Raw genomic sequence first — 26,540 nt, forward strand, 5'->3', positions numbered from 1 at the left:
GTAGGGACATAAGCGGACACTTAAATCGAATCATATATAATTGTAGAGTTTGATCCCAAGGGTCATCTAGTCCAACCCCCTGCAATGCAGGGATCTCAACGCACAGCCTCCCCCATCCAATTTGGAATCTACCAGACCCTGCTTAGCTTTAGCAAATGTGCTAACAGTTTTATTGCTGCATCACCAGGGAATTGCTACAAGCAGTGGTCTGATGCAAGAATAGCTCGATCGGGTCAGAACAGCCAAATTCCTGTTTGAAATAGATTCCTCCCCCATCCTTGCATCGCGTCATCTCGCCAACTATTTTCAGCTTCATTCCAGCAGGAGCGCTTCAAGGTCTCATGCAGAGATCCTTCCCAGCCCTCCTATCTCAGATCCCCTTTTAGCTGAAGATAACAGGGATTGAATCCTGGGGCATTTCTGCATCCCAGGCATGTGCTCAACCCCAGTACCATGGCCCCTTCCCTATAGCAACACAGTAAACAGAGAGCGGTAGCTGCTACCCATACACATTTGATGCTGCCAGTTTTTTTGGTGTATGGTGAGCATATGTTGTCTGTCTTTATTATTCCCTTTTAAAAAAGGAGAGAGGATGGATGGTCCAGGTTCTTAGTGTTTTTGGACCTGCCAACTCTGATTTAAAGAACAGGGGGGGGGGAGCGTGTTCTCCTTCATGGAGAGTACGTGTTGCGGTGGGGGCCGCCAGGACACTCCAAAGTTGGGGGGCGGGCTAATTGATCGTTGGCCACTGATACGATTGGGGCTTCCCTTGTTGTTGGGAAGAAGTTAATGTTGCCATTTTTTGATTGACAGCCAGAAATAGTAAAACTCCTTGCATGAGGCCAGGGCTTCCTCTTTTCGCCCATGCATCAGATTGCCCGTCCCTCCCTCCCTAGAATAGGGTTGTTCGCTTTGACCTTGCTATGCCTGTCATGGGGTTGTCTGCTTTGGAGCGGAGGCCTGGTAGGAATTTTGTCCATCTGGCTGATTGGCTGGGGCCATTTGGTTTTTGCCTACTGCGTAGCAAATCGTCACAACTTGTAAGGTTCGCAGTTAGGCATTGGTTTATGGTTTGGTTGGTTGAGGGGCATGGATTGGCTGTGCCTGCCCCTCTAATGCTGCTGCTGCTGCAAGGGATTCCGTTAAAGGAATTGGGGGCTAACTATTGCTTGTCCAATCTGTCAAGGGGGCTCGAGCCATAGCAATGAGCTCCTGGTTGCATTTGGGGTGAGGGCAGGTTCCCTGCTCCGCGTAACCCCCAAGTGTATTCCCCCATTCTGACTTTCGCATTGTGCAGAATGTCAGTCTGTCCCCCATGGGGGGGGGGGCAGATAGTCGCAACCAATGCCTACGCAACCACTCACAAATTTGTATTTTAATAAAGTTGTGGCCAAAATTATGCCAAAAATCTTAAACAAAAACTTCTGTGTGATGTGGGAGTTATTGGGGTGGACCTGGGGACCTCGATACGCAAATGTAAGCGTTTGCAGTTTTTTATGTTTTCCTTTATAATGTGAATTGTGAAAACCTCCAAAACTCTTACTGTAAAATCCCAGACATGTTTATTCAGATGCCAGTCCCACTAAGCTCAATGGGGCTTCCTCCCCAGAGTTTGTGTGCCTAGGAAGGACAGCTTTTTAATATCACTTAAGGCTGGTTTGCATCATACTTTCTCTTGCACAAGCCCTCTCAGCTGTTCTCCGAAAGTGGAAGGGACGCGGGTGGCACTGTGGTCTAAACCACTGAGCCTGTTGGGCTTGCTGATCAGAAGGTTGGGAGTTCAAATCCTTTACCTTTACCTTTATCGAAAGTGGAGGAGTTGTGAAAGGTGTGACCTGGGATTTTTGCAGTCCCAAATAGGTAAAAAGGCAAAGGACCTGTCAGGGAACTGCCATCAGAGGCACGGGAGAAGGAGAGGGTCTCTGATTCTGCAGGGGAAGGTCCAAGCGCTAGAGGGAGACTCAGCCGGGAAGAAGGGGAAGAGAATGAGTGTAACACCAGGGATCCAGGAGAGCAACGGGACAGGGAGGTGCAGGGGCTCCAGGACTCTTCGTTGGAAGTTAGCAAGGAGAGCCCAAGCACCCCGCTGCCCATGGCCACCCTGCGCGGGAGACTCCCGCGCAGTGAGAGGCGGAGACGATTGGGCGTCAAACAACTCTTATGTTGGCAACGCTTTAAGAAACGCCCACAGACAGATTCTACGAGTGACTAAGGGCAGCCACGCTGAGATGGGCTGTGCAGTCCGGAGGGTTTAACCAGGCAATCTAATGCTCAAACGGAGCAGGATTACGCACGAGTAACTCCCAACCCATTATAGGACCCCTGGACGATTAAGTCTAGTCAAAGGCGACTATGGGGTTGCTGCGCTCATCTCGCTTTCAGGCCAAGGGAGCCGGTGTTTGTTTGCAAACAGCTTTCCAGGTCGTGTGGCCAGCATGACTAAACCGCTACTGGCGCAATGGGACACGGTGATGGAAACCAGAGCGCATGGAAATGCCATTTACAAATGCAGCTTTGTAAGACACCAGCCTTACAGTTGCTAACCGTACTGGGTGGGTGTTGCAGTAGGCACTGAAAAAAATCATGTGAAGGTGGGTTTCTCTGAGAATTACACAGCGCTATCAACAGGCAGTGTTTTGAGGAACAATGCAAACAAGTTGGCAGTAAACACAAGTTTTGGATCAGAGTTATCAGAACTAACCATCTCTTAAACCCATTCTCACGCAATTCAGTCTATACTTCTCTCTCTGGACCAAATTCCTGCCACCACCCCAGATCATCAGTTAGGGGATGGGTGAAGGTGTTTCTCTCTGTTTTTCTTTTCCCCAATCTTAATTTCAGTTCTCCACATTTCCATATAATTCCCCCCTTTTTTTATAAAAAGAGCTCTCATGAAAATTCATCAGCAAATTTCTGCAAATATACACATCTGTAAGCAATTTTGCCTAAAAAAACACACTTTTGCAAAGCAATTTTCTGTAATATAAATAATATTTTAATGTTATTTTTACAAATACAGGCTTTTTTAGCCTGCTTTTCACCACGTCATGCATTTTTCTGCGCACATTACGTGGCTGGAAAACTGCACTGCAGTTTCAAGAAGCGTGGCTTTCGAAGGATGGCTGTGTTTTGCTCTGCACATCATTTTGGAAAGTCCAAATTAGCTAGGATCACCTTTAAAAACAAAGCAAATTGAATTTCTCTTTCATCCCGACCATCGTATTGTGCTCTCTGCAACTGCCTGCTCTGATGTACCTTAACGTTTCCCGTTCCAGGTGATCTCGTTCTTTCCCCTCCAAACGCAAACCTCTAACCAGATTCATTGCGTGAGTCCATGGTCAGTTTCAGGTTGATAACATAAACTGCCATTTCTGCATCAAATTACTTGAGTAATGTAGTATATTGTGGTCCAAAAATTTCAGCATTTAACAGTTTAATTGGTGGTATTTGTTGGCAAGCTTCTAACTCAGCATTTTTGCTGTGTTGCCAGAAGAGAGATGGACTTGCCTCCAGAGCCGCTTTGATTTTTGCACTCTAGACTTGTGGGAAGCAATTATACCTGCAACGGACATAAGAGGAAACTTACGGGGGTGGGGAGAGGTTTGAGTACAAACAGGCGTTCCGCAGTCAGTAGGAGTTTTGGCGGACAAATATATTTTGCTTGGTGATATTCAGATTTTACGCTTTGAATTTAACACCACAAAGGGTCTTTTAAAAGTCTAGGATATGCTGTATGCTGCTTGATTAATGATGGATTTCCGTTTTTGTGCTGTTGAAATAGCTACAGAAGGGAATTACATTCAAAAGTTTTAAGATTTATTAATAATGAACAAATTAGGGCAGCAAATTAGGACTCCAACTGAGGAGGAAGCAATCCAATGGTTTCATGGAAGACTAGAGGTCAGTCATCACATATTTCGATGTTGAGCCAGTGAACGGGGACAGCCAAATTACTGGAGCCAAATTATAACTCTGTTCAGATGTTCATCATGTAGGTAAATTAGGAGTGGGGAGTCTCAGGCCCAGTGGCCAAATCTGTCCCTATCAGACCCTCAGAGCTAAGGATGTCCTCTCAGACTCTCTTTCCCCCCATCTTAAATTCAATTCTCTACATTCTGCAGCAATCTACAATTAAAAAAAATCTTCATGAAGATTCATTCACATTTTAGTGTGAATTTCCCCCGAGAAACACATTTTCCATGCATTTTTGACTAATGTACACATTTTTGCAAGAAATTTCCTCTAAAATAGTGCACTTTTGTTTGTTATTTTTGCAAATACACTTTTATGCACATTCCCCTCTAATATATGCACTTCTATTCATGCTGGTGAACTGCGCACAAAATTCAGAGAAATGTGACTCAGGGAGCTGATTTTTCAAAGCTGTGATAGGACAGCAAACAGTTGTTGTTCTGGCAGCAGCTGCATCGCCAGACCCGACCCCTATCCTTTTAACGGTTTGTTTTAGGATATATATTGGGAGAAAGAATGTGGATAAAGTCAAACTGGAGACAGCATGATTGCAAAGTTGTAGATTTACTGCCAAGAAAGTGGGGAGTCGCTTGTGAGTTTTTCTGCCTTTGGTGCCAGAATAGCTGGCCTGGCCTTGACTCTGCACCTTGACTTTAGGAGAGGTGGCACCATTAGCATCAAAATGTCTTGGCAAGCCCTATCCATAATATAGGGGAATTTGCATCCCACTGCAAGGAAATTGCTTCTGTTCCCTTTTTAGAGACTGGGACCTCCTAGAGTCTGGATAGCCTGGACAGTAGTTCAGACATTTATTATTCTTGTGGGATAGGGTGGAGGTATTGGTTTGTGTTTTTTGGTTCTTGTTTCTATCGTGTACTTTGTGTTTTTATATCATATTTTTATGTTGTGAACCTCCCTGAGATCTAGGGATCATAGGCAGTATACAATTATTATTATTATTATTATTATTATTATTATTATTATTATTATTATTATTATTATTTTATTTCAGATGTAGCGTTGGTTCAGACTGACCCCTAGTAATTGGCTTTAGTTAGGAATCTGAGCCTTAGTTTGTAGAAAGCATTGTGGGTAGCTCTGCAGTAAGTAGTTCCACATAACTGGGCTCTTTGTTTACCGTTGCTCTTAAAGGTAAAGGTAAAGGGACCCCTGACCATTAGGTCCAGTCATGAATGACTCTGGGGTTGTGGCGCTCATCTCGCTTTATTGGCCGAGAGAGCTGGCATATAGCTTCCGAGTCATGTGGCCAGCATGACTAAGCCGCTTCTGGCGAACCAGAGCAGCACACGGAAACGCCGCTTACCTTCCCGCCAGAGTGGTACCTATTTATCTACTTGCACTTTGATGTGCTTTTGAACGGCTAGGTTGGCAGGAGCAGGGACTGAGCAATGGGAGCTCACCCTATTGCAGGGATTCGAACCGCTGACCTTCTGATCAGCAAGCCCTAGGCTCTGTGGCTTGGCTCCAGGAATCCTGACAAATTCTGGGCCATAGGCTAAAGAACAGTTCTGTCATCCCAGAAAAAGTTCACTTCGCAGAAGTGAACAAGCCTAGCAGCTCTAGGCTTGTTCACATGTTATACTGAACACCAGTACAACAAGCTATCTCTGCACAGGTACATGTTTTTGTGTGAAAGAGTGTATACACTTGCTGATCTGTACAGCTCAGCTATGGTATGTTATTCACATACAGCATGCTTGTCGAATGCTACATGTATGGCTGTACAGCTCAGCTATTTATTTATTTTTTGCACAGTTTGCATACGTGTCGATTGTGACACGCACAGCCCTTTTGAAAGTGAATTCTCTCCAGCTAGTTGGCTGTTTCCTTTCCTTTCTCTCCCCCAACATTTTGTGAGAGGATGTGACTTGCACACACATTTTCCACGAGAGAAGAAAATAGCCAGGCAAATCAATGAAAGCTGAAGTGAAGCTGATGGCGGGCTCAGAGGTGGCCTTGTTTACAGGGTGGTGCAATCTTGAGAGACATTCTTCTAATGCTCAGCCCTTTCTTCAAAGTTTTTCTTTTTAAAGCTGAAACATAAATGGATATGACTTTGCACTAATGTTCTTATGGGGTGTACAAGCTACCTTTCATTGGCCCAGAAAGGGCCTTGGGGTTTTTTATTTTCACACCTGTCCCAAGTGAAGACAAAACATCCACAGGCATTTTGAAGTGCCTACTTTCATCTCCACTGCTGCCTTCTTCCCATCCCCTTGCTCCCAAGGACTCCAAAGCTTTCCTTGGGCAGGAGATGAGAAAGATGGGGGGGGGGAGGCATCATGTTCCCACTGAGGAGGGCATGGAGAATATATGTCCCAGTAGAATGTGCCGCCAGTCATGTCCACTTTATTGATTGGGTGTCACTTTCGTTAATTTCTTTTATGAAGGTTTATAGAGAAAAATACAAAACCTAATATCTTTCCCCTTTGTAAAACCAAATCAAGACTTTTATATAGATACCACAAAAACATTGGGGGGGGGATAGAGTAGGAAAAAGAAAGAAAAAAGAAGAGTAGACAATAGGTTAAAAGGGAAAGATAGAAAAATAAATCCAGAAAGTAAAGAACTTCCAATTCTTCATGTGTCTGCTATATAAAAACAATATTCACTTCGTCCAATCAATACAACACACCACAAAGCCCCTTTCTATAAACAAACATTATCTTCAATCCTCAAATCCAGATGTCGTTATTTCATTTTCTTTTTCACGCAAAAAGTCTATGAGAGGTTTCAAATCTTTTAACAAACGTTAACAGTGACTTTTCTCTGATTAAACGTGTCGATTTCACCATATTGGCTATGTCCGTTCGTTTTACTAGGCATGTGCCCTTCCATCTTTGTTGCGTATACAGTAAAAGTCTCGCAGCCATAATCATATATCGTAACAAAGTTCCATAGTCCTTTTCTAACTGTATATCCATAGATCCCAGCAGGAAAAGTTCTGGTTTCAGCTGAAAATCAATCTTCAAAACTCTCTGTATCAAAGGTGGGGTGTCACTTTCGGCTGAGTGCATCAGAGCATGTAGTCCTTGTGGTCTGTCACTGGTGGAAATGTCACACATTGCTTTGGGGAAGGACCAAAGTTCAGTGGTTGAGCATCTGCTTTGAATGCAAAAGTATTCCAGGTTCAATCCCCAGTATCTCCAGAAATACCAGAGAGCCACTGCCAGTCAGTGTAGACAATACTGACCTAGATAGACCAAGTGTCTGACTCTGTATAAAGCAGGTTCCTATGTTCCCTCCTGCCTGAATTTTTATTGTTATTATTTTGGTGGGTGCAACATGCGGAGGCTCAAGGTGTGGGATGTAAAGGGCCCTGCTCAACGTGCAACTGCTTGCAAACTTTTATCAGCACCAATCTTTGATTACTCATTACTCCCCCTTAATAGGCAGGCCACTTACTCATCAGCATAAATGTCGGGAAATTTGCATACATTATAATGTGCTGGTTTGAGAGATGGTGCTTGCTGCTATGTCTGTGCTTGATTTCTGCTGATTCTCTGTCTTCTTTAGCAGCACAGGCCTGGCTTGATCATGAACCTGGCTTTGCTGTTGAGTTTTTGCCCGCCGAGCCGACTGTGTTGAGCTGTAGCTCGAAAATGTCGACTCCAGTGCAGAACATCTGCCCCTAGGGCACACAGAAATGAGCACAGGGAAGAATGGCCTGTTTTTAAGCTCTTCCTATTTTGTATATTCTACAATACAATAGTTGCTTTAACGCTGTTAATATCCCTTCCACAAAATAAACAGTTTTGTTTCACTACCACCACCCATTTGATATTCTACATTTATTATTTTCATTCCCCTTTCCAGTCACCTTTGCCTTAACCAGCCACCTCACTAGGGAATCCTTTCTTTGGTAGGGTCAGGATGCTGTCAGCAGCTCCCAGCTGCTTGTCCAGGAAAGTATAAAGACAAGGAAAGGTTCCTTACCCTCCTTTTTTATTCAATATTTACAGAGAGGGGCTATAGAACCCAGCCTTAAGGATAATGGCGTTGTCCCAAGTGAATCTCCACCCCCCCCGTCTCTCCCACTTCCTCATTCCTCATTCTCATCCTCTCCTCTATGGGTGCTGCTAGCTGTCCTCTGTCTTTGAGCTCTTTGCTCTCCTACTTTCAAGACTCACCGGGTTCTGGGGGTGGGGGCATGGAATGCTTTCTAATGATACCGTGTCCGTCAGCTGTCACTCCTTCTCCTCCTTCTCCTCCTCACTCATTTCCCCCCAACTTTCCACCTCATCTGCCTCTGAGCTGTGGCCTCCCGCAAACCACGGTTGCAAATCCTCTTCCTCCTCCCTGGAAGGGTCAGGATGGGGGAGGCAGTCTCCACCATTCCTCCTTCTCCTCTGCCCAGCCCCTGGCAGGTAGCAGGAGATAGATGTCTAAACAAACAGCATTATATTTTCTTCAACTTCGCCTTTTCGTCTTCAATATGATTACCTGAAGTACCAATGGCACACACTGTCCCCAGTCTCTGCCCCTGCTCCACCCCGTTTTGATAAGCAGACATCTAATTTCTTAACTGTTGTCTAAATACGGGTAAATAACCAGCGCCATGTGAATTGTCAGCCAGATTTAATGCTAATCTAACATAGTTGTTAGTTTACCATGCTGCACTGAAAAAATATTAATGGCGCACTTGGAAAAATCTAGCTACCTTCACATTTTATGTACAAATACAAAATATATAATAATAGTAATAAAATACTAAAAGTTAGCAAGCATTTAATTATTCTTCACCTTTAAAAAAATCTGCTTTCTAAAAAACAAAGTGTATTCAATTAATCAGTGAATATTTTCTGAAAAATATTTTTAACATTCAAAACATTTATAATTCAGCACGGAATTAAAGCAGAAAAGTGTGCATTGTTGTAAATGTAATAAATGCATGACATCATGACATTTTTCAGAAATAAGATATTATACCCTCTCTTTTCTGCTTTTGGCAATGCATCCTGCTGATTGCTGAAAATCCCATCAGGAGTGGAGAAAATCTGGAGTTGGTTTTTTTTTAAAAAAAGGTTGTCTGTCATTCCAATGCAGGGCGCAGAATGAACAAGCAGTTCCACTACACATTTAAGCACATCAGATTGTATAGGAACCACAACAACAATGACAGTGAGTCAAGCGATATGAATATTGTTTATTTGTGTAGCTGAAGCCATTGCAAAAAAACAATGAGCCAAGCAGAGTCATAAGCTTGGAGATCAAGAACAGTGATGAGAGGTTCAGGGTGAAAAGTCTATCCCGTGATCAGTATGGGCGACTGTTCATGAGCAGCTGAATGTGAGGTGGGATGTTTTTGGGGGCGCGAATTTTTCAATTCCATCAACGAGCTTTTCTGCTTGCTTTTGACAAACTGTGTCACCTTCTCTACCTGGTTCATATGTACAGATGCAAATTTAGAAAGAGTTGCTATGATTTAAATAGGAGTACAATGTGTTTCATTGTGGGGGAGACCGTGATCTGGCGATCTAGGTGCCTGCTATCCAAGGCTGAGGGTTGATGGCGGCAGCAGCTGGTGTGATGAGGCAGAGTTACTAAGCCACTCTCTTGACTGCCACTTTTGCTACACCTGGACAGGACTTTGAGGGAAGGTTGGAGCCATATTGATCAATCCAAATCTCATCACCCCCAGCCCATGGTCAGGGATGAAGGGAGCTGTAACATTTGAGGAGCACATGCTCTCTACCCTGACCTATATGAAAATCAGGAAGATCCAGATGAATGGTACCCAACTTCTGGTTGGGCAGTCCTGCCATGTGTGATTTCGTGCCACAAACCCCCCAGTTATAATAGAGTCATGAATTGGGTTGGTGATCAGCTCAAGAGCTTGTCAAATGCTTTTATTTAGAAGAATTCCATGCTGTCCTTCAACAATTGTCTCAGGGTGGTGTCCAATAATTAGAACAAAAAAATAAAATGCATTCTCACAAAAATAAGTAGACTACTCAAACTTGCAAACTATCTCCTCATTTTCAGTTTTGGGTATGTAGGTTTATCTAGGAGAAAAGCGTGACTGGTTCCGAATGAGGGTTAAAGAGATTTATGTCTCGTACACATCTTGAATAATTATTCCTTTAGAATTCCCTTCACTGTACTTTACATTTTATGTTGGAAATAACTTTTGAAGGCTAAAAAGACTTGACAAAAACAGTACTTCAGAAGTTCGGTTTGAAAACATTTCAGAAGAAATGCGCTGATGAGTTTCCCAGGATGAGGTTACAGGTCAGGGTTAGGGAGAGGGAGTTTGGTATTTTATCTTGGGAATAAGTTGTTTGGTAGAAGAGAGAGAGAGAATGTGATAAAGTCTTGAGTGCTGGGGATGCAAAATAATTAGATGTTTAGAAGTGGGATTTTGAAAACCCACGCTGAGGAGCCTGGATTCAGAGTTGATTGGTCTGCAATTCCTTGTTAACTGGTTAAATTGCTTGCTGAAAAGGCCCAGATTTCTGCCTTCAGAAACTAAAGTATTTGGGGATGTCTACCCATCTTGTATTTTTCTTTGAGAAGCCATGTGTCCTACTCTAGAGAGGATAGCTTTCCCACTTTCAAGGTGTTCTCTACTTGAAGGACTGTCCTATCCAACTCTGGCTTCAATATTTTTTAAAAACCATAAGAAAGAGGGGAGGGGTCAACAGCATTTCCCTTTCTGTCTGGGTGACCTTAGGCCAGTCATTCACTCTCAGCCTAACCTACCCTACAGAGTTGATGTGGGGATTGAATGAGAAGGGGGTCAACCATGTAACCCTCCTTGGAGAAATGGTCCAATATGAATTCATCCCCATGGGTCTCAGCCGCAGCGCGCAACTGGGCAAGTCACTTAACGAATAAATGGGATGGAAGTCAGCTGTGGTGGCTGGTCTGTTAGGGTGAGTGTGGCACTGCCACCTCCACCTGGCGGTCTTCCTGCTTGCAAGCAGCCCAGGGGGTGCCATTGCTTGCCAGCTTCCTCCTCCTTAGTCTCAGTGTTGCCCTTGTGGGACTCAGCCAGGAGCAGGATGGGGACAAAACTGGAACTAGTTGGCTCTGCCTGTTGTTGGCTCTGCCAACTATTGGTCTCTCTGCTTTCTGCCTTACCAGTCCCAATGGGACCAGCCACCACTGCATGCAAGTGGCAAGGTTAGGCCAGGCTGAGTTCCAGGGCCCAGAGACCCCCAGCAGCAGGCAGGAAGGGGTTTCCTGTATGGGGGCACCTGGCTTGCACCCTGTCAGGATGCTGTCAACGGCTCCCGGCTGGTTGCACGGGAAATTATAAAGACAAGGAAAAGTTTCCAGCCTCTTAGGTAATGTTGTTGTCCTGAGTGAATCTCCACCCCCCATCTCTCCCACTTCCTCATTCCTCATTCTCATCCTCTCCTCTCCGGGTGCTGCTACCTGCCCTCTGTCTTTGAGCTCTTTGCTCTCCTACTTTTAAGGCTCGCCAGGTTCTGGGAGATGGAGGGTCGGGAATGCTTTTAAATGACAACGTGTTAGCCAGGTGTTGATCTGGCTCTCCCATGATTTCCCAACTTTCCCCCTCATCTGCCTCTGAGCTGTGACCTCCCTCGACCCCCTGTTGTAAATCTATAATATCTTCCTCTTCCTGGAAGGCAGGATGGGGGAGGCGGTCTCCACCATTCCTTCTCTGCCCATTCCCTGACACACACCCTCAAAATCATGTGCCTGGGGCTATGGCCCCCCGGCCTTCCCCACACTTTGCCCCTGGGCATGGGGTACTGTCAGAATTGCTCCATCAGACGGTCTCAGTGACCGAGGTGGAGCATAAGGAATTTGGGGGTCCTTAAATTGCTTTGGCCCTCAGTTGTTCAGGGCTTTGTGAATTCACACAAGAATTTTGATTCTGGCCCGATAACTAATGGGCAACCAGCGCAGCTGTCTCAGCAGCAGAGTAGCATGTTGCTCCTCTGAACAACCTGCCTGGTGCAGCCCCACCTAAAGCTCATCACAGTGATCAACATGGGATGAGAAAGAGCTCTCAGATGACTTTGGCCTTATTAGCAAGTGTTTGCAGAGCACTTACAGTCAAATGCAGTATGAGAAACTCTGTTTTCCACTTCTTAAATATCCAGCCGAAATGACATACAGTGGTACCTCGGGTTACAGATGCTTCAGCTTACAGACGCTTCAGGTTACAGATTCCACTAACCCAGAAATAGTACCTCGGGTTAAGAACTTTGCTTCAGGATGAGAACAGAAATCGCGTGGCGGCAGCGGGAGGCCCCATTAGCTAAAGCAATACCCCAGGTTAAGAACAGTTTCAGGTTAAGAACGGACCTCCAGAATGAATTAAGTTCTTAACCCAAGGTACCACTGTATCTTTAATTATTTGGCTGCTGCTCTTGCCTCGTAATACTACATTTGTAGTGGAGGTTTTTTTTTTTAAGCCAAGGCATTTTTAAAAATTTGATACAGGGGAAGGGCTGGATTTAAGCGCAGTGCCGAATGATGTCATCTGAAACCTAAAGGGACAGATAGTGCAATGATATCCCAGCTGCCTATCCTAAAATAACTATTTTCGAGTGTCGCAATGAAATCTCTCTGAGAAAGCAAGCACCTGGTTAGGCCCTGTAAAATTAACTTCCATCTGCTTCCATTTACAGTAAGGCCTTCTTATCATTCTCTTGGCATTATCTGGTATATATTTGGCAGGAACTGCCTGTCTTGAGCTATTTACAAGTTGTTCTAGTGGCACGGTGAGTGGAAAGGGATCAAAGCAGCAGCTCTCCTGATTGGTTGTGCTCTAAGTCAGACATGGGGAGCCTATGCCCTTCCAGCTGTTGTTGGACTACAGCTCCCATCATTCCTGACCATTGCCCATGCTGGCTGTGGCTGATGGGAGCCAGAGCCCAACAGCAACTAGAGGACTAAAGGCTCCCTAATCCTGTGTCAGATGATGATGAAACATGCCTACACTCCCTAGGCTGCAATGTAATATATATTGTCAGCTGAACTGCAATCAAGGCCTGGCTGAAAGTCTACTTTAGAACAACATCTAACTCCTTCTTAACCTCTATACCACATTTCTTCTACTGTAGATGGTAGGGGTCAGCAAACTTTTTCAGCAGGGGGCCGGTCCACTGTCCCTCAGACCTTGTGGGGGGCCAGACTATATTTTGGGGGGAAAAATAATGAACAAATTCCTATGCCCCACAAATAACCCAGAGATTCATTTTAAATAAAAGCACACATTCTACTCATGTAAAAACACCAGGCAGGCCTCACAAATAACCCAGAGACGCATTTTAAATAAAAAGACATATTCTACTCATGTAAAAACACACTGATTCCTGGACCGTCCACAGGCCGGATTTAGAAGGCGATTGGGTCAGATCCGGCCCCTGGGCCTTAGTTTGCCTACCCATGGTATAGAGCAAGCATGTCCAACTCCCAAGAGACTGCGATCTACTCCCACTATAAAAGAAAACTGGCAGTGATCTACCCATTGTTGTTGTTGAGCTCAGGATCATCCAGTCGACCAGGGACACCCTGCAATCAACCAGTAGATCACGATTGACCTGTTGGACATGCCTGGTATACAGCAATTCAAGATAAAATTCATAGTTTAGGCATTGCTCCCAAGAGCCTTGAAGTATGTGATGAAAGTTACATATTCCAAATAATAAAGCAGTGGCTCTACAACCACGAAAGACAGCGCTTGTTCCCTCATACTCCAAGATCCTGTTCTCCGGAGGCTTTGGGTATTACAACACCCTACGGAACCTGTGCCAAATATCTAAAGGAACTACTACTCCCCTCCCACCGAAGAGCCTTTATGCTCATGAGATTAAATGCTTTCCCTTCTGCAGTGACAAAGGCAGATTCTCACATGCTCCGTATCAAGCCCGTTTGTGTGCCTGCAACCAAGGAGTACTTGATTCAATGGACCACATTCTCTTAGATTGCTCTTCACATAGCAGACCTCGCCAACTGATGCTGAGCAAAATGTTGGGCTTCTGGCCTATAAATCCGAGAAGCCAAATAAGGTTTCTCCTGGCAGATCGGGAAAAATATATTACTGCTTTGAAGGTGAAGGGACCCCTGACCATTAGGTCCAGTTGTGACCGATTCTGGGGTTGTGGCGCTCATCTCGTTTTATTGGCCGAGGGAGCCGGCATACAGCTTCCAGGTCATGTGGCCAGCATGACTAAGCCGCTTCTGGCGAACCAGAGCAGCGCACGGAAACGCCATTTACCTTCCCGCCAGAGCAGTACCTATTTATCTACTTGCACTTTGATGTGCTTTCGAACTGCTAGGTTGGCAGGAGCAGGGACCGAGCAACGGGAGCTCACCCCATCGCAGGGATTCGAACCGCCAACCTTCTGATTGGCAAGTCCTAGGCTCTGTGGTTTAACCCACAGCACCACCCGCGTCCCTATCACTGCTTTAGTAGCCTCCTTTTTAGCCACAATCTTACCTGAAAGGTTAATAATAATAATAATAATAATAATAATAATAATTTATTTATACCGCGCCCATCTGGCTGAGTTTCCTCAGCCACTCTGGGTGGCTTCCAATCAAGTGTTTAAAAAAGTACAGCATTAAATATTAAAAACTTCTCTAAACTTTCCCAACGATCCATCCTTTCGGGGAACAAGACAGGGTGAAGCAGAATATCTAAGTGCACGCGATCCCAGTGTGACCTTATGATCTTCGACAGCTTCACCCATGTCCTTTTAATTATCCCAGTGACTTGAAATGTTCTATACTGTGATGCCAATAAAGGGATTTGATTTGATTTGATTTGTCAGCTGGAGACAGCAGGTTGTAGAATCACAGAATCATAGCATTGTACAGTTGGTGGGGATCTTGCAGATCATCTAGTCCGGGGGTCGGCAACCTGCGGCTCCAGAGCCGCATGCGGCTCTTTAAAGCCTTTGCTGCGGCTCCGGGGCAGTGGCGAGGGGAGGAGGCGAGGGGCGGAGGCAAGGAGCGGAGGCATAGGCTCAGACTCCATGGGGCCTGAGGGGGCCCGAGCCCCCTCAAAAATTCATTTGGGGGGCTCTGCCCCCCAATAATCTCGGGCGCCCCTCCAGCATCAATCCCCACGCCTGCGCCGCCAGCCCCCGACGGGCGCCCCCTCCCCAGCTTGCCAGCTCCGCACGCGCTCCGCCTCGCCTGCCAGCTCGGCTCCCTCCTTCCCTCGCGCAGCTTGTTTTGAAATTCCCCTTCCAGCTCCGCCACGGCTCGCCCGCTCCCTCCGCCCTCGCCGCCGCCTCCTCCTCCTCCTCCTCCTCCTCCAGTCCCCTCCCCTCGGCTGTCCCCGGCACAGGCTGCCTCACGTACGCGGCTGCAGGCAGCCCCCGGAATGGAGTCCCCGCGCGCGGAAGGGAGTGGCGGGCGCGCAAAAGGAGAGAAAGCCGCCGGCGCGCGGAAGGGGCCGGTGGATGGATGGACCGGCGGGCGGCGGAGGCACCTGGCTGGAGGGAGGTGGCGTGCAGCGGAGCTTCCAGGAGCGGCGGCAAGTTACCAGCGCGTCGCCAAGGGCGCACCTGCCTGGCCGCCAGCTGGAGGCTGAGGGCCGCGCTATCTAGACTTTTGGCTTTTGGTCTGCAGAAAATGCACCCACACCCAACAGGGGGTGAGAAAGGCCTAAATAGCTTTTTATTATCACTATATGTATGGTTCACTGGGGCCCTGGTTAATTTTCTTTGGCATTTTGTGGCATTGATTATGCAGTCGCGGTCGCGTGGAATTCCACGTGGAGTTAGTTGCCTGAAGCCCCTTTTTAGTTGCTTGAAGCCCCTTTTTAAACTTAAGCAGGGGAAAGTTTGGTGAATTGCTGCCAAGGAGTGTGGTGGAGTCTCCTGCTTTGGAGGTCTTTAAGCAGAGGCTTGACAACCATATGTCAGGAGTGCTCTGATGGTGTTTCCTGCTTGGCAGGGGGTTGGACTCGATGGCCCTTGTGGTCTCTTCCACATATGTATGTGAGCAGGTCTTCTCCAACAAGAACTATATTAAAAACAAACACCGATCACGCCTCACAGATGACAGCTTGCAAGCCTGTGTGAAAATGAAGGTGACGTCTTACAGCCCTGATGTGCAGACACTGAGCACTGAGGTTCAGGAGCAAAAGTCCCATTAACCTGGTTACCTGGTTGTAAATTAAATATTTTAATTAGCTATTAATTTGTCCTTTTTTCTTGAGATTGACAGCTGACTGCACGATCCTGTATATATAGCATTAAGGCAAGAAACAATATATGCAGTGTTATATTTGTTTTAAATGTTGCAATGTTTTTGCGGCTCCCAGTTGTTGTTGTTTTTTCGGAAACGGGTCCAAGTGGCTCTTTTTGTCTTAAAGGTTGCAGACCCCTGATCTAGTCCATGCCCCTGTAATGGAGAAATATGCAGCTGTCCCATACTGGGATCGAACCTGCAACCTTGGCCTTATCAGCACCATGCTTTAACCCAGGCATAGGCAAACTCTGGCCCTCCAGATGTTTGGGACTACAATTCCCATCATTCCTAACCACTGGTCCTGTTAGCTAGGGATGATGGGAATTGTAGTCCCAAACATCTGGAGGCCTGGAGTTTGCCTATGGCTGTTCTAACCAACTGAGCTACCCAGACTTTGTATCCAGCATTAGTTCTATTCAGTTCTACTCAGAGAAGACCCACTGAAATTAATGCCCATTAACTTTGTTTTTTTATAATATTTTATTAGGTTTTGTCAATAAACAAGTTTAGAAAACACAAAAGACAAATGCAAAACAAGTACAAAATACAAAAGCACAAAAATACAAAATACAAAAATACAAACATTAAACACAAAAAGAAGAAAAAACACATATAAAAGAAAAACAAAATTTCTCTCTTTCTTAATCTCTCCACTTTAGGTTAACTTATTTTCCTGACTTCCTCACGTCAGCGCTCTCCGGCAACAGCTGCGCGGCTTTGCTCCGTAGAAGTAGCAATTGACTCTCAGTGCCGTGCCACCCCCGATCCGCTCCGGAACCCCTCATGGGGTCCCTTTACCAGTTGGGGGGCGCTTCTGGCACCCGCCGAGTCCCACGGCCACAGGCTTCCTCTGCCTGCAGTTTTTGAAAGGGTCTCCGCTGCGCCGTAGCGGACAGACCCGATTCCTGTGGAGCTTCCCCTTCCGAGCTCAGAAGGAGACCACCATTACCATTGGCGCTGCCTCCGGAAGTCTTAATGCCCATTAACTTTGGCACGTCTCCTCTGAGTAGGGCTGGCACTGGATACGACCCAATAGGTTAGTCATGCTCACCTTGTGCAATGCCATCCCATCAGATGTTGGAAGCCGCCCAGAGTGGCTGGGGCAACCTCGTCAGATGGGCAGTATACAAATAATGCATTATTATGATTATGATTCTATGATTTTATGAGTGTGCCCGCTACAGCCATCCTTGTCTCTCCAAAGCCAGCTTCAATTCTCCCCTCTGAAACATGTGGAGCGCCACTGAGATAGACAGTGTAAAATGATACACAGTGAGGCAGGAAACCCTAACATCACATGGACACTGATATGGTCTGAATTTTTCTAAATTAAAAAAACAACAACAACCAAAGGTGCAGGGAGTTGGGACGGATGTATCTGTCAAGTTTGGTGCTCTCATTTTCTCATTTTTCAAGTCTTTAAGTCAGTCCCCCACATTTCTGTAACAATTTGCAACAGGAAAAAAAAATGCTCATGAAAATTCCTCAGTGTTCGAGTGTGAATTTCTCCCAGTAAAACACATTTTTGCATGCAGTTTTGACTACTGTAATGCAGTTTTGTACATTATTTTCACTAATATATTCATCTTTATGCACCCCCCCCCAATATATGAATCTTTGTGACCGTTATTTGATTGGAGAACTGCATCGCAACATTTGCATAAGTGTGAAATTCAAAGGAGTTTCTCATGTTCCAGTTCTCAAGTTTCAGAAAGTGTGAACTAAGGAGTTGCACCTTTAAATGCAAATTGAATCTAATTTCTCCCCCCTCCCTAGTGGGAACACCTTGACTGTTGGATCTCTCTCTCTCTCCCTCTTTTCTGACCTCAGAAGCAACCCCTTCAACCTTTTCCCATGACAATAAAAGCTTTTGTTCCCTGAGCTGTTTGCTTGAACATGAATGACTAAGGGACTTTGATTGAAGCAGGAAGGAAGGGAAAACAAATTGTTCACTAATGTGCTCATCACTGATGCCATAAGTGTCAGCAGTGTATGAGGAATGTTGCAATTAATCATCGGTAGAAACGAATACCTACATTGGAACTAGGGATATCATTTTCTGAAAATCTCGTGTCAAGCATAACCCTCGCAGATTTTTTCTTTATTTCTAATTCCATTCGCACTCCTTGGTTTTGGAGAGAGGTGAGTTATTCCCCTCCCAGTTTTGCTAAAAATAAAATTGCCACACCATGTGCGTTAATGTATATATTTTTCACACATTGCTGTACATATAGCATTATATGTACATTATACTCATCGGCACTCCAGGAGTCCCAAAATAACCAGCACATAACCAGATACGTACAGCAAGGCTGTGTAACTGTATAAATATACTTAGGTAGTAATGCTTACAAAATTTTGCTGCAAAAATATAGTGCAATGTGGGGGCTTGACTTTCATATATATATATATATATATATATATATATATATATATATATATGTATTTTTTCCATGTCATTTTGTGTATAATTATTTCAGCTTTTATGCCCGTGGCTGAGGACAATTGTTTGAACCTTTCCAATGGGTATGGGGGGGTGGGGTGGGAAGGGAGGGGAAGGAAAAACTGTACGGGGAATTAAAAAATTGGAAGGAGATAGTATATGTAAAAATATAGAATAAAAATTTTATAATTATTTCAGCTTTTAAAAAACACACCAAGCAACAGCGCATGAGAAGTTTGGACATACAGTGAGAAGCCTGATGCGAAAGGTTGACTGATGCTGGAAAAGCTCAGTTGGGCGGGGACTGCCAAGTTCCCTGTATAAATCTGTTTAAAACTAATCCCTCCTCCATCTTGATTTTGGAGCGCATCTTTCCCTAATGTCTGGGGTCCTTTGATCCAGCATTCTAGGATGGCTGCATGCATCTTTTGCGAGTTGAATAATTCACTGCCATTGGGTTGACAGACGGAAACAATTTAGGTAATATCAGCTCTGAGTAGCCATTTGGGAAATGTGTCCCGATTCTTTTGAGTTGAGATGTGGGTTCTAAATGTGTCTCGGTTTTAGCAGGAGGAGAAATAATGCGATTGTTTCCAGTGTCTTGCATTTTAAGTGATCTGGCTCGCGTAATAAAAGCAATGAATGATTGTTACATGTCAACTGGGAAAGGTATCTTGTTTTTCTGGCTGCAGTGCCAACTGAAAATCTAGGGAGCAGCCATCTTGATGTGTCCCACATATATTATATATTTTGGAAATTTATTTGTTTGCTGTGCCTTCGGACGCTTTGCAAGATATCGTGACTAAATCTTGCATGTTGGCTCCTGAGTTCAAGGAGCAGGTTTCATCTATGTTTGGATACAATTGGATGCCATTTTGAATCAAGCAGGTGGACTGAACCTGGCAAAACTGCATGGTGTTTTTTTAGTTTCTTAGTGTTTCTGGAAGGGACGCGGGTGGCGCTGTGGGTTAAACCACAGAGCCTAGGACTTGCCGATCACAAGGTTGGCGGTTCGAATCCCCATACGGGGTGAGCTCCCATTGCTCGGTTCCTGCTCCTGCCAACCTAGCAGTTCGAAAGCACGTCAAAGTGCAAGTAGATAAATAGGTACCGCTCTGGCGGGAAGGTAAATGGCGTTTCCGTGCGCTGCTCTGGTTCGCCAGAAGTGGCTTAGTCATTCTGGCCACATGACCCAGAAGCTGTACGCCGGCTCCCTCGGCCAATAAAGCGAGATGAGCGCCGCAACTCCAGAGTCGGCCATGACTGGACCCTTTACCCTTTACCATTAGTGTTCCTGGGGGATGCCTGGTACAGTAAAAGTGTTCTAGTACACTTTAATTCAAGCTAATATTTTTTGTATTGTTCCTTTTTTATGGACAGGGAGAACTTTTTCTAAGTTCTGCTTAAACTCAGATCACCCTGCTGCTAGAGTGGCAGTTGTTAATATTTGTTGCTTGCTTTTCAGTTAAAATAATATCCAGAGGAGTTTGCAATGAAAAACAGCAAGTGTGTAATATAGTGAATGTGATCCCCCCTCCCCAGTTTTTATAACAACACCAATTTTATTAAAATAATATTCAAAGACCCTTGCAAGGAAAAGAACCAAAATGCAATATTAAACATTAAAATCGCAAATTCAGTATAACAGTACCAAGAACAACAAACAGCTTTCCCTCCTGCTGCCTTCAAGCAAAGCAGTTTTTGGGGCTCTGTCTCAGCATTTCTGAAGGATCACACCAAATGTTGCCTTTCCTTTGACAACTGTATGAAGGCTGCTCCCAAGATGCTGGATTAGGTGAGCATTCATTAAGGTACTAATGTTATTTAGGGTGGTGCACAAAGGGCTATCCTGCTGCAACCTTGCATCAGTCCTCTGAGATATTAGGTGGAGAGATGGTACAGTGGTACCTCAGGTTACATACGCTTCAGGTTACAGACTTCGCTGTCAGGGAACTGACATCGAAGGGAGAGGCGAAGGGGAGGCTCCCAGATGATGCTGGCGAAGGACCCAGCAGCAGGGGGAGAAACAGCTCAGTAGAGGGGGAAGCAAATCAGCGCAACACCAGGGATAAAGGGGGGCAGACGGGGGAATTGGAGAGAGGGCTCCAGGACTCTTCACTGGACATCAGTGAGGAGAGCCCAGGAGGAGGAGACTGGGTGTCAAACAACTTTTATGTTGGAAGAGGTTCAAGAAATGCCCACTGATGGATTATTCTGCCAGTGACTGAGGCAGCCACGATGAGAAGGGCTGTGCAGTCAAAAAGGTTTAATTGTTGGTTTCTGCTCTCTTCACTGTGCAGCGAAGTGCTTGTCACAAGACAATGTTTACATTCCACAGTCAGAGCACTGTTGGGTTTTCCCACGGGAATGGGAAGCTGGATGTGACGTACACTGGTTTCCTGTTCTTCTCTGCTCTCTCGGTGTTCGAGGAGAAGGACGGTTGCTTCTCTGCTCCCGCAGAGGCAAGATGCATGTTTGTAATTTCTCTACAATGAACTGAAAATAAAGCAACTTAAAGCATGTGGCACGTACTGTTCATCATTCCGTTGTGCAAAAAGGACTCTGCTATATCAACATTTTGGTTCCGGGCCCAGAAAGACGTAAATCAAACTGAGGAACAAAGACTCCAGCGATCGAGTCGGAATGCCGGCAGAGGTACAGAGGAACGGATCGCGTTATCTGCTCTGCGCGTCAAGTTTGATTGATGAAGGTATGTACTCATGCTCCGGGCAGCCTGCCAGTTCCTAGTTTATGGTTTTATGGCTGGACTTTGAAGTTTTAAAGCCGTTTTGCCGCGATACAGGCAAAGGCCCTAAAGGCACAAGCTCACAGGCTTGGATGGCTGGGAAAACGAAAGTACTTTTACAAGTGCTTTTGGCTGAAGCTGCAGGACTGTGACGCAGCAGAAATGGCTAATACAAAGCTGGTCGATGCTTTTGGGATTCCTAAGCTCAATAAGAATAACTACACGGAGTGGGTGCTTTATGCAGAGGCAGTTCTGCGGAAAGAAGGTCTGTTTAATGTTATTACAGACAACCCCCCAGCTCCAATTACAGCTGATTGGAATGCTAAGGATTCCAAAGCACGGGGAACGCTTACGTTGATAGTATCCCCAGAAGAGCTCTGTCTGTTGCGTGGAAAGACCACAGCCAAAGAAATTTGGGACACTTTAAGACAGGCTCACTTGAGGACAGAAGCTGGTTCCTCAATGTACTATTATGCCAAGCTGCATGATATGGCTCTTGCTGAAGGTGGAGATGTGCGTAAACACCTGATGGAGATGCAAAATCTGAGACATGAGTTGCAACAGAGAGGACTCAACTTTCCAGAGGCTGTGTATTCCTTCATGATACTACATTCTTTGGGTTCAAGTTGGGAGTCCGTTGCCACTCAAATTGCTGTTCAACCAACTGCTCAGCTCACAGTAGCCTATGTTACTGCTGTGATCCAGAATGAAGCAGATCGCCGGGGTGCTAGCTGCATGGGTAAGGGGGAGTCTTCACAGACGTCATCCCAGAGTGCAGTGGAACCACCAGAGGGCGCCAAAGCTTTGAAGGCAGAGAAATGCTACTCGTGTGGACGTCTAGGCCATATAAAGAGGGAATGCAGATATCCCAGGGCCAAGACAGAGCAGCGCAGCGGAAGTTCATCGCGTGGAAAAGGCCAAAGCAAAGGCAAAGGTCCGGTCTCCAGGACAACGCAGCACAAGGCAATGGTCTCACGCTTCACTCCAAAGGTCGCAAAGGTCCAGAAGACATCAAGATCTTTCTTCGTTGTTGATTCAGCAGCTACACACCACATGTGCAACGATAAGAGACTGTTCGTGTCTTTTACACCGCAGGAAGGTGCGATTCACCAGGCGGATGACCACACGATCCCCAGTCAAGGCTACGGAACTGTTGTTCTTCACAGTTTGGACTTAGAGATACATGATGTACTTTACGTTCCAGATGCCACACACAATCTACTCAGTGTGATGCAGCTGAATGAACGGAACATTGACGTTTCCTTCAAGAACAAGAAATGCACCATCACAAAGAAAGACGATTATGTATTGCATGCTGAATGTGTTGATCGTTTGTTTGTTTTGTATTATGATGATGTTGTGCAGAATGATACTTGTTGCATTGCAGGTTCTAACAAAAGTTTGCATGCAGGATGTATTCATGATTTTCACCGAAAATTTGGTCATTTGCATTTTGAGGCGGTTTCTAAAATGCCTACCTTGGTTGAAGGTATGACTATTAAACCCTGCAGGTACCACATGAAGTGCAAGGCATGCGCAGCAAACAAGGTGAAAATGGCTGCGAAAGGTAAGGTGTCTAGTAGGCAAGCTACAGAACCATACCAGGTTGTTCATGCTGATTTAGTTGGTCCACTATCGCCCTCTTTAGGTGGCAATAGGTTCTTCATGGTTCTCATTGATGCATTTTCCAGGTATATTTATGTGTACAATCTCAAGCAGAAATCAGAGGCTTTTCCAAGGTTCAAGGAATTCTGTGCTTGGTTGGAAAATGTGCATGGTAAGAAGATAAAAATTCTTTTCACAGATCGCGGGGGAGAATTCACTTCTCAGCAGTTTGAAGCTTTTCTGACTGAGAAAGGAATTCAGCACGATTTGTCCAGTCCTCGCTCGCCATGGCAGAATGGACTTTGCGAAAGGGCAAATCAAACATTGCTTCAAGGGTTAAAAACCTTGCTGCATGATGCAAATCTTCCAGAGAGTTATTGGGCCGAAGCTCTCTCGTGTTTTCTTTACAGTTACAATCGCAGGTTATCTTCAGCGATTGGTTGTACCCCCTATGAGAAGATGTTTGGCAAGAAACCATACATCAAACACATGAGAATTTTTGGTTCTGACATGTGGATTCACTCACCACAAAGCTCCAAATTAGGCAAGCGTGGATTGCATGGTATCTTTCTAGGTTATCAGAAAGGTTCTTACAGAATAATGATGACTGACTCTAAGACAATTAGGCTCACAAGAAGTGTTGAATACAATGCCAAGTGGGGGGAGAACGTGGGAATTTTCCAATGTTATCCTGATGACAGTGATGAGACTGAGGATAAGCAACAACAACCCACACCCACTGATGAAGGTTCTGATTCTGAGTCTGAAACTGAATCGGATACTTCAGAGGATTTCAAGAGTGCGAAAGCCTCTATGCGACCCTCTGAAAGCTCTGATCAGGAATTGGAAGAACCATTGTTCACAATAGGCCACTTTTCTCCTAAGAAGGAAGAGGAGAGTGTTGAAGACCAAAGGCTGATTCGCAGGTCACAAAGAGCCACAAAAGGCAGACCTCCAAAGAGATTTGCTGATGAATATGCTAAGACAGCAGTAGCAGCTGTTAAAAGCTCCAAGAAGGTATTTGAACCTTCAAGTTTCCAAGAAATCCAGGATTTGGATTCTAAGGAAGCTGAGCCATGGTTAAATGCAATGAAGGCTGAGCTTGATTCCTTAGAAAGGAACAAAACTTGGGAGCTAGTTCCAGTAGTTCCAGGAATGAAACTGCTTGGAAGCAAATGGGTCTTCAAAGCGAAGACTGATCAAAATGGCAAGATAGTCAGACACAAAGCCAGATTGGTAGCCAGAGGTTTTGCACAGGTACCAGGTGAAGACTATCACGAGACCTACTCACCCACGGTGAGGTATGAGAGCATAAGGCTTATGCTCAAGCTAGCTGCAGAGGAGAATCTACACATTAGTCACCACGATGTAAATACAGCGTTTTTGTACGGATCTCTAGGTGAATCACTTTATATGCTTCCACCTGATGGCGTACAGGTAAAACAGGGATTTGTTTGTGCTCTGAAGAAGTCCCTTTATGGTCTCAAACAAAGTGCACGGTGTTGGCACACAAAACTCACTGAAGCATTGTTTTCTCTAGGTTTTCAGCAAGGGAAAGCTGATCCATGTGTGTTTGTCAAAGAGGAGGGGCAAAGGAAGCTGTATTGTTTGTTTTATGTTGATGATATTTTATTCTTTTGGAAAGATGTAACATTGTACAATAATGCCCTAGCTCAACTGAAAGAGCACTTTGACATGAAAGATCTTGGTGAGGTAAACAATTACCTATCTCTGGAAATAGAGAGAGATCAGAGTGGTAATATTCTAGTACACCAGTCACGGAAAATTGCTGATGTATTAAGCAAACTGAACCTGATGGATGCTAACCCTGTAGACACACCGATGACAACAGGTTATCAGGTAGAAAACACTGAAGAAGCATTTTCTGACACTACACTGTACAGAAGTGTGCTAGGCAAGCTAAACTTCATTGCCAGATGTTCAAGACCTGACATTGCTGTTAGCTGTAATTTGCTAAGCAGACAAGTTAACAATCCTACTGTTAAGGATTGGAAAGCTCTGAAACGCATAGCACGCTATTTGAAAGGCACTATGCATTACAGACTGAGATTTAACAATCAGAAGTCTGGTGGTCTTGAGATCTTTGCAGATGCAAGTTTTGGAAGTGACACTACAGACAGGAAAAGTACGTCTGGAGTTTGCTACATGTACAATCAGGGTCTATTTGATTGGTCATGCAAGAAGCAAACAACAATTAGCTTAAGTACTTGTGAAGCTGAACTGAATGCACTGTCTTATTCACTTAAGGATTGTGAATGGTTGTTACAATTGTGCAAAGACATGAAAATTCCTGTCAAATGTCCAATCCAGGTTTACCAGGACAACAAAGCATGTTTGGCTTTGCTAAGTTCGGAAGGTTGTAAGCAAAGCACGAAGCACTTACAATTGAAGGTGCAACATGCTAGGGAACATATTCAGAAGGGACTCGTAACGGTGTCCTATATGCCAGGTAATGAAATTCCTGCTGATGTATTGTCCAAGATTGTATCAAGGGATCAACACTGTACCTATGTACAGAAGTTGGGTTTGTACTGATATTGTACGAACACGCTGCCCAGTGATGTTCACAGAAAGGGGGAGGATGTTGGTTTCTGCTCTCTTCACTGTGCAGCGAAGTGCTTGTCACAAGACAATGTTTACATTCCACAGTCAGAGCACTGTTGGGTTTTCCCACGGGAATGGGAAGCTGGATGTGACGTACACTGGTTTCCTGTTCTTCTCTGCTCTCTCGGTGTTCGAGGAGAAGGACGGTTGCTTCTCTGCTCCCGCAGAGGCAAGATGCATGTTTGTAATTTCTCTACAATGAACTGAAAATAAAGCAACTTAAAGCATGTGGCACGTACTGTTCATCATTCCGTTGTGCAAAAAGGACTCTGCTATATCAACATTAATAAGGCAAACTAACCAAGAAAGGCACCAGCTTACGCACGAGTAACTCATACCTATTACATTCGCTAACCCAGAAATTGTGCTTCAGGTTAAGAACTTTGCTTCAGGATGAGAACAGAAATTGTGCTCCGGTGCAAGATGAAAACTAAGGTTTTAGAGAAAAATCTAACTGTGATTGAGAGAGATAAGTTTCAGAAGGAGACAGGATTAACACTGGTTAAGAAAGTGAAATATTTAGGGGTTAACATGACTGCTAAGAACGTGAATTTATTTAAGGATAACTATGAAAAATGTTGGACTGAAGTGAAAAAGGACTTAGAAATATGGCCAAACTTGAAGTTATCACTGTTAGGCCGAATTGCTGTGATAAAAATGAACGTATTGCCAAGGATGTTGTTTCTGTTTCAAACATTGCAAATTTTGGACAAAATGGACTGTTTCAAGAAGCGGCAGAGAGACATCTCTAGATTTGTCTGGCAGGGCAAGAAGCCTCGAATAAAATTTAAGATATTAACTGATGCTAAAGAAAGAGGTGGATTTGCCCTGCCAGACCTTAAACTTTATTCTGAATCAGCCGCCTTTTGTTGGCTGAGAGAATGGATGCTTCTTGAAAACACTGATGTGTTGGATTTGGAAGGCTTCAACAATGTATATGGTTGG

The 26,540-nt window shown here is 44.9% G+C and overlaps 1 protein-coding gene across 8 annotated transcripts in view; it reads left to right on the forward strand.

Annotated features, from left to right (window-relative positions):
- PKNOX2 (PBX/knotted 1 homeobox 2) overlaps nucleotides 1–26,540 on the forward strand; it is a 456,445-nt gene that overhangs the window by 73,318 nt on the left and 356,587 nt on the right. Inside the window, exon 1 of one of the 8 annotated variants that reach the window (XM_082200521.1) lies at nucleotides 9,095–9,114. The exons of the other annotated variants lie outside the window; for them this stretch is intronic. The gene's annotated coding sequence lies outside the window, so the exon portion shown is untranslated. Of the gene's footprint in view, nucleotides 1–9,094; nucleotides 9,115–26,540 lie in introns of those variants that run through there. 8 annotated transcript variants of the gene reach the window in all.

The sequence above is a fragment of the Podarcis vaucheri genome (assembly GCF_965113315.1).
Source record: "Podarcis vaucheri genome assembly, chromosome: 15".
NCBI lineage: Eukaryota > Metazoa > Chordata > Lepidosauria > Squamata > Lacertidae > Podarcis > Podarcis vaucheri.